The 8,950-nt window shown below is 43.4% G+C and overlaps 1 pseudogene; it reads left to right on the top strand.

Moving 5' to 3' along the window:
* Positions 1 to 1,592: 1,592 nt before the first annotated feature.
* Positions 1,593 to 2,396, top strand: LOC110196609 (dynein light chain 1, cytoplasmic pseudogene; annotated as a pseudogene).
* The last annotated feature ends 6,554 nt before the right edge of the window (positions 2,397 to 8,950 follow it).

Here is an 8,950-nt window from a genome sequence, read left to right as displayed (position 1 = left end):
AAAATATGTCTAAAGGTATGCACGGTCCCTGTCCTCAAAGACCTGACCATCTATTTGGGGAGAGGAAATTGACTGGGGGGGAGGGAAAAAAAGCAAAAAACAAGAAACGAAACAATTAAAGAGCAATACTTCTAACCTGGGATTGCTTTTCTGTAGGAAAATCAACACCAGCATACAGAGAAGGCAACTCACACCTCCATCACGGCAGGGCCACAAATGTTATCAAGAGGCTTCCTAGACCTGATCCCCAGTGACCTTACCTAATGTGTATTCTCCCGTCAGATGTTCCTCAAGTCTCATGGTACTTGCTAGGCAATGGTCTAGTTCCTGTTTTCAACAAAAGTTCTTAGATAAAGTGAAATCTCTTCCCTATAAGGAAGAGGGACCTCCACCCCCTTTCTTTTAACAGAGCCCTGAAACTTAGGCTTCTGCTCTTCCAGGGAAGTGAGGCCTTCACACAATCAGTATGGGAGGAAGGGGAAAGACTTTCATATGCTTTTCTCCCCAGCTTAAGGAAGATCTGTCAGTTCCCAGGGTCTCGGCAGCAGTTGGCATTTTCTCAGCAGCAAGAAGCTATACCTCCAGAGGCCAAGCTCTTTTGGAACACGGAACAACCAGCCAACTAAACAGAGGAGTCCCAAGGCACTCATGTGTCTTTGAACCTCCCCCTCTTGATCCTCTGGATTTCCATCAAAGTCTCCATCTGACTTAGGGTTTGATCTACCCTGCTTTTATTTTTTATTTAGCTGTATGTAGTAAGCTGGATATTCTGCAGCTCTTGTCATTCTGGCCTTAACCATATGTAATTTTTTTTTTAATATGAAAAGCCAAGGGCAGTCATCTTGAGTGACTTCAACAGAACTGCTGAACTAAAACTCCTTAGGCCAGAGGCCCTGTTTCTGTTTCTCTCTGTCTTGAATCTTTCTTTAAAATTCTATCTGGAAGGACTTTAGAGCTCATCCAGTTCAACCCCATCATGTCAGGAAACTCGGGGCTAGAGTGGAAGTGACTTGTCCAAGGTCACCCAGGGACCTCTAACTCCAGGGCTCTTTCCGCAAGAGCAGATTGTCCCATTTTGTAAAGTATCCTCAGGATTCCTGTTGGAGAAGAAGAGAAGAGGAAGAGGAGGGGAAGGGAGTGAAACCATTTGCTTTGGCTTTGTGTCCGTCACTAAATCCCTGGGACCAAAGGGATGTGACAAATGTTCTCTCAGTGTTGCAGAGATAATCTCCTTTGGCCCAGAGCTGTAATCACGGCTTTACTGAATGATTTCTTGCACCACCGTGACTAGTACTGAGTCCTCAGCACTCAGGTTAGTACACTAGTAGTAGGTGGTGTGTGGGGAAAGGATGTTGAGGCCGGAAAGGCACTGTGGGGGTTTGCAGGGAGAGCGTGGGGCGGGGCCAACAGCACGTGGAGGAGGAGCCAGTGGCAGGGAGGAGGGGCGGGACAGGAAGGGGCGGGGTAACGGCGTGGAGAGGGAGAGCCAGGAAGGATTGGGACCAACGGAGGTGTGGGGGGCGGGGCACCATGAGGGCAACAGGGAGGGGAGACGACAGCGGGGCGGCGCGCGGGGCACTGTGGGAGGCAGCTTGCTAGTCAGGGAGGGGCAGAGGCAAGCACTCGCAGAGCACTGTGGGAGCTCGTGCCAGGCACCCCAACGGGGGTCCTCGACGCGCACGAAGACGAAGGGCGCCAGGCCGCAGCAGTTCCAGAGGTCGCTGAGCCCGATGCGGCCGTCCTTGTAGAAGCGCACCTCACAAGTCTACCAGGGCAATACCCCGCTCCCCCCCGCCCGCCACGGTGGGTGAATCGCCCCCAGAAGCAAGGCCTTCCGCTCCCGACGCCTCGTGGGGCCTGCTCCGGGTTTTTGGCCCTCGCTCGAAGTGGTTGAGGAAGGGTAGCCATGTCTGACCGCAAGGCCGTGATCAAGAACGCGGACATGTCGGAGGAGATGCAGCAGGACTCGGTGGAGTGCGCTACGCAGGCCCTGGAGAAGTACAACATCGAGAAGGACATCGCGGCCCACATCAAGAAGGAGTTCGACAAGAAGTACAACCCTACCTGGCACTGCATCGTGGGGAGGAACTTCGGCAGTTACGTGACGCACGAGACGAAGCACTTCATCTACTTCTACATGGGCCAGGTGGCCATCCTCCTCTTCAAGTCTGGTTAGAACGCGGACTGTGCTACCCTCTTCATCCATCTATCCATCCATCCATCCATCCATCCATCCATCCATCCAACAAGGACTGCGGCCTAAATTCCAAATCCCAGAGACTAAAACTTCAGCCTTGCCACGGGAACACCTCGATCTTTAAGCCTTTGTTGTGTTGTTCTTGTATAGGGCCTCCTCTGTACTAGTTCATTGTGGTTATAAAAGAGTTAGCAAAACAGTTTATATTTGTATTTATTTTCTATTCCATACCCCATCCTCAACTCATCTTTTACCCCCCAAAAAAAAAATCCAGTTCCTTATTTTAAAAATAAACCTGTTGGAGAAAAAAAAAAGTGGACATACACTAAACTCCAGCTCTCCTTTGTCTGATTTTTGCGTGTGTTTCTCTCTTTAGCCTTTTCAGAGTTAATATTCAACTCTTGTGTTAGAGTTGTGCATTCTCTGAAAAAATAAAAAAGGATCTGGATAATTTAAGGGTTCCAGATTAGATGATATATTATGTTCTGACCCTCCTCACCATATCCTCCTCCTTTTCTCTGCTCCCCTCCCACCCCTAAAAGAATCATTCAGCAATAGCTCTGCCTCACTAGAGCTATTTACAATTAGTGAGCTCATTGATTTGGATGAGCTACAATCCCCAATTCTTGACACGGCATAGCAGGTGGCAAGAAGATGGAAGGTATGCAGGTGTACAGCCACTATTGGGAACAACTAATTCCCAATGGGAGGTAGCTGCTGTGTACAAAGGCTATTCCAGACAGTTTGGCCTCCCCAGCGGAACACAGCAAACAGAATTCTATGTGCCAGAGAGCTGAGTTTCTGGGGTCAAAGGTAAGGTAAGTTATTTTAAGTAGACAAGCTGCAGAAATGGTAGTAAGGAGAGGTTACTTGTCCAAAAGATGTTGCCAAGAAAATTTAAGGAGAAATGATTGCCTCCCCTACTCTGACTTCCTACTAACTCCTCATATACCTCTACCAAAGGTATCAGACAATGGGAAAAGAGGGGAAAGTCTTGAGTTCATTTCTTCCATTTGGGAGTAGATAGGCTATCGTGAATATAGGATGGAACACAGGATGCCTTTTGGAAATTGTTTTTTAATGGTTCTCTTTCCTGAGCATGGGTAGCACTATACACTGGTATGCCAGCACCAAGAGTATATACCACACTGAATAACTGCAAAGCAGGAAGAGCCCAAAATAGTGACAGTAAGACACATCCAGTATATGTGCTGGAGTAGTGGCTCTTCCAAATAACTCACCAGTTTTGCTGCCCGTTCCCATACTTCGAAGTGGGGGAATCATTAAAACTTCTCATTCATGAGGTGAAATCTTGATAAGAATTCCTAGGATCAGGGCTTAGAATTATGAAGGACCTTAGAGATCATCTCCAATCCCATTATTCTATAGATAAAATTAAGGACCCAAGAAAGTGACTGGGTCAACATCCAACAATTTTGCATTACAAAAGTAAGTAATGATGTTATATGAGCTTTCTTGTATGTAATTCACATACAAAATATAAAACACCCAAGTCTCCTTTTTCATCCAGAACTGCTAAAGGAATGTAATTTTAACTAGGCACAGAAGGAAGAAAGCCTTCCTCTGTCCTTGGAGAAATAACCCTTTGAAAGACTGAGAGCTTTAGAGCTAGAAGAGTCATTCATCTTGTCCAATCCATTTGTTTTACAGGTTAGGAAACTGGGCAATAAAGTGATTTGTCTAAAGTCACAGGTAGCAAGTAGAAAAGCTAAAATTTGGTCCTAGGTCCTCTGACTCCAAATTCAGTGTGGTTTTTTTTTTTCACCACACCACCATCTTTCAGCAGCCTCTTGTAGCCACCAACAAATCTGCTTCCTTATTCTTCAAAAGTTATTCAACATTATAGGTGATAGCTGATATTTACATAGCACTTTAGAGTTTAAAAGCCATTGACAAACATCATCTCATTTGTCAGATGATTAAGTACCCTATAAATAAGTTAAATACGGTGCCTGTTGTCACACAGTATAAAGCTGTTTCTGAACCCAAGACTTCCTGTCCCCAAGTCCATCACTCTTTTCACATTTAATCTCTTTGTAAATAGGATTGCTTATTTTTTTTAAACATACCTCTCATTTGGGCAGAGCTGGCCAAAAAGAAAAAAGCCATAGAAATGAAATTGGGAGTGATGTATCAACATGGTCATAAGAACAAATGTACCAACATTTTGTTGTAGGAGGCTTTGTAAACAGATGAACCACTTCTATCACAAAAAAATATCTTCTTCTAGGTAATATCCTACCAGTCAGTCAACACAGAGTTACACAACCTGGCTTCCCTTACCATTTAGCCTTGGAAAGATTTTTGTACACATAACCAGATACATATGGGTGAGTACACTTATACAAATACATATAAAATGAATGTGAAGGCAGCGGTTGTTTAGTCATTTTCAGTGATGTCTTGTGACCCCTTTTTGGCGTTTTCTTGACAAGGATGCTGGAGTAGTTTGCCAGTTCCTTCTCCAGTTCATTTTATAGATGAGAAAACTGAGGTAAACAAGATTAAGTGACTTGCCCAGGGTCACATATCTAGTAAATGTCTGAGGCCAGATATGAATTCAGGTCTTCCTGACTCCAGGCCTGGCATTCTATCCATTGTGCTACCTAGCTGCCTGTGAAGACAGTACCCTGCATTATTTACTACAGGTTTTGTTGCCTGCGTGACCATTTTTGTCATGAACTTCATTGCTGTTGCCTTTTAGGTGATTAGATTCCAGGACTTGCAATCATGCTTTAAAATAATATGCCCAAAGACAAAGTAATGTTGGAAAACTGCAAACAGCAAAAAATAAGCAACTTAAAAGTCTGCATCAAGTCTAGAACTTCATGTGCTAGGACCAGATAGGGGGAGGTCTTGAATGTCAAACAAATCCCTCCAGGTATATCTTATGATGTCTTTTCCCCTCCAAGGCTGCCCTTGAAATTCTTTTTCAACTGGATTCACATGATGGAAAGTGTGTGGGAAAGGGTAAGGTGAGTGGATGAAGGGAGGCATGGTGTAATTTGCTCCAAGTCTGCCTCTCTGCAGATGGCTTTGTGCCCCATTCCCCACTAGGAACAGCCCTGATGGAAAGTATTGAGAATGGTGGTGAGAATCCATTTGCTAAAAACAGAGGAGCTTCTGTGTAGGGAGGGCCTGATTTACTGGAACTGTTCTGTGTGACCAATGGCTACCATTGGTACTAATATCCCTGAAAGGCTTCGAAGCCTTCAGGAGCCACTTCTGCCACATTCCAACATGGTGATACGGTGAATTTGGGCTCCCCAGGGAAAGCTACAGAGACAGATGTTCCCTGTGCCTGGATGGAAATACCAAAAAGCACATGAGTTTCCTTAAACCATTCCAAATCATTCCTGTCCCTACCATCTGGCTTAGAGGACGACCAAGTAATCTGGTTTGTCTTTTGTTCTTCTAATTGAAAATCCAGGGCTGCTCCTCCATCATCCAATAAGCATTCAAGAGGAAAAAAAGATCAGGGAAACAGTATATTCACCTTGGTAGAGGAGAGATTCAAGGGAGCAGTAGCTAAAAAGCTTGGGAAATACAGCCTGATTATTTAACAATTTGCTCTTTGGGAACTGTACAACATGAAATTTATATTGAAATTTTGGGTTACTGTCAACAGCCCTTATCTCCTTGGAGACAGATTCATTCAGGACAGAAACATGAGCTAGGAAGTGGAAGTTAGCTCTGGGCTCATGATGGCTTTTTCCCCTCCCAATGTGAGCCATTTGCCCAAGAATATACTTTCTGTTTAAATGAGCAACAAAGCAAGAAATCCCTGACAAAATTACACGTGTGGATGCTTCAGAAAGCATATGCACCTCCCTCCCTTCTTTGCAGAGGTGGGAGACTGTGGGTACATACACTGTCATATTACGTTGGTATATTGGCTAATTCATTGAATTGCTTTTTTCTCTTTTTTATTCTTTTTGATGGGAAGGGGATAAAATCAAGGTTACATTAAAAAAAACTATATAATTTAAATTTTAAAAGTTTGAAAGATAGGAGCAGGTAGGTGGTGCAGTGGATAGAGCACCGGCCCTGAAGTCAGGAGGACCTGAGTTCAAATACGGCCTCAGACCAAACACTTGACACTTACTAGCTGTGTGACCCTGGGCAAGTCACTCAACCCCAATCACCTAAAAGAAAAAAAAAGTTTGACAGATAGTGATCATTTCCCCTTTCCCTATTTCCCCTTCCAAGCCACCTCCTCTAGGCTAAACTTCTCTAGTTCTATTAACTGTTCCTCCTATGTCTTTTTTGAACCAAGGACTGTTAGTGTAAGAATCCATATTGAGAATAGGTACTAACCACATTTTAATCACCCATTTACTCAGTCTGTAATGGGGGCTACTAGATAACTCAACGGATAGAGTGCTGGGCCTAGAGTCGGGAAGACTTGAGTTCAAATCCAGCCTCAGACATTTACTAGCTATGTGATCCTGGGCAAGTCACTTAACTTCTGTTTGCCTGAATCCACTAGAGAAGGAAATGGCAATATACTCCGGTATCTTTACCAAGAAAAATCGCATGGACAATATTGGTATGCTATGGTTTACTGGGTCACAAAGAGTCAAACAGGACTGAACGACTGAACAACAAAAGTCTGTAAGGTTTCAGAGCAATTGATTCATTACTTCACAACTTCTGCCAAGTCTTTTCTTAAGTGTGTTTTGTCTCTCCAGGAAGACTGAAAACTTCTGGAGCCTGTCTTCTTAGGAACGAGGCTAGGGCTTTAGATAAATCCTGCCTCATCCACTCACTGGTTGTGTAAAGCTAGTCAAGTCACTTAACCTCTCCCAGCCTCAGATTCTTCATCCACAAAAATGAAGATAATATTTGTACCTAACTCACAGGGCTGTTGAGGATAAAATAGGCTATGTGTAAAAAGCTTTACAAACCTGAAGTTGCGACGCAAATGTTTATTATTGATCATTATTGTTATTTTGTTTTCTTGGCATCTCACCCACAGTGCCTAACACAGTGCCTTACACACAGTAGGTGCTTGATCAGTGTTAACGGTTGCAGTGATGATAAAGCATCTTACTGGAAGCCATAGGATTTTTTTTTTCCACTTTCATATCTTAGTTAACAAGGAATTTTAGGAAAGTCCCTTCTTTACTGTGTAATGTAGCCTCGCAGAATTGATGTAAAGAAAATACTTTATGAGGCATCAATGTGGTATGGAAATTAGAATTATTATTTTTCTCATTACCAGAATGTTATCCGCCCAAGACAACAGTAGTGTTGTAATATATCAAGCCCATTCTAGAATCAGAAAAACCTAGGTTAAAGCCCTGTCTCTAATATACCCTGGTCTTGTGACCTTGGACCATTGCCCCAGGCAATTTTCAAATGCATTGGTAAACAGAATTTCCCTACACCCTGGCACAAACCAGAAAAAAAAAATTATTTTTCTAATAATTAGAATGTGGCCTGCCAAGTTATATGTGTTCTTGTTGTTGTTTTGTGGTAGAAGTTTGTTTTGTTGTTGTTGTTGTTGTTTTTTAATGATACAGCAATTCAGAACAATGACTAATGAGAGAGGTTTTTGTACAGTAGAAAGAGAACTGGCCTCAGACTCAGGAAGACCTGAGTTCAAGTTCTATCTCTGATACATACTAGCTGTGTAAGCCTGGGCAAGTCACTTAACCAGTCAGTACCCTGTGGCCATTTTCTGAGACTACAAATTACAGAACAGCTGTAGCTCTGCAACGGAGAGTTTCTTAACTGGGAGTTCCCTACACCTATAAAGTCACAGATTCAGACATGCCCACTTCCTTAAAGAAAAAAGAAAGATGTCTACTAGGGCATGGAATAGCGTGATCCCAGTTGGTGGAGGAAGTATCCACAGTAATGAAATAATAGATTTAATTAAATTAATAGACAGTCAATCAGGAAGCATTTATTAAGTACCTACTTGTGCCAGGCATTGTACTAAGCACTGATGCCACAAAGAAATGCAAAAGACAGTCCCTGTCCTTCCGGAGCTCTCCATCTAATGGGGTAGACAACGTGTAAACAGCTGCAAATAAACGAGCTATGTACAGGATAAAAAGGAAAGTAATCAGCAAAGTCTCATCTTCCTGGCCTCAGACACTTACTAACTGTGTGACCCTTCCAAGTCACTTAACTCTGTTTACCTCAGTTTCCTCATCTGTAAATGAGCTAGAGAGGGAAAAGGCAAAACTCTCCAATATCTTTGCCAAGAAAACCCCAAATGGGGTCACAGAGAGTCAGACTTGACTGAAAACAATTGAACAATAACAACAAAGCCTTCTTGAAGAAGGTGAGATTTTAGCTGGGACTTAAAGAAAGTCTGGGAAGCCAGAAGGCAGAAAGGAGGAGGGAAAACTTTCCAGGCATGGAAATGTGCCAGGTCCTATGCTAGACACTAGGGATGTTAAAACAAAAATGAAAGCAGTCTCTGCCCCCAAGGAGCTTTCATTCTACTGGATATAGATGCATAAGGAATGGAAGTATCATCATTACTGGTCTTCTATGGGCCTCACCTGCCAACTATCCCACTGAAAGCATGAATACTCTCTTCTCAGGATGACTGAGCATGGGGCGTGATGAAAGAGGCTTTACATAGGAGCCATTTATCATGCCCCACATAACCCGGACAACTGTCCTAATTAGGCAAAAGAAATCAGCTCAGCATCTTTGAGTCTATATAGCCTCAAAGGAAGTCAGAAAAACAGTGAGAAGGTGTGATGGATTGGT

The sequence above is a fragment of the Phascolarctos cinereus genome, unplaced genomic scaffold, assembly GCF_003287225.1.
Source record: "Phascolarctos cinereus isolate Bilbo 61053 unplaced genomic scaffold, phaCin_HiC Scaffold_726;HRSCAF=1367, whole genome shotgun sequence".
NCBI lineage: Eukaryota > Metazoa > Chordata > Mammalia > Diprotodontia > Phascolarctidae > Phascolarctos > Phascolarctos cinereus.
This window is presented reverse-complemented; position numbering and strand designations above follow the sequence as displayed.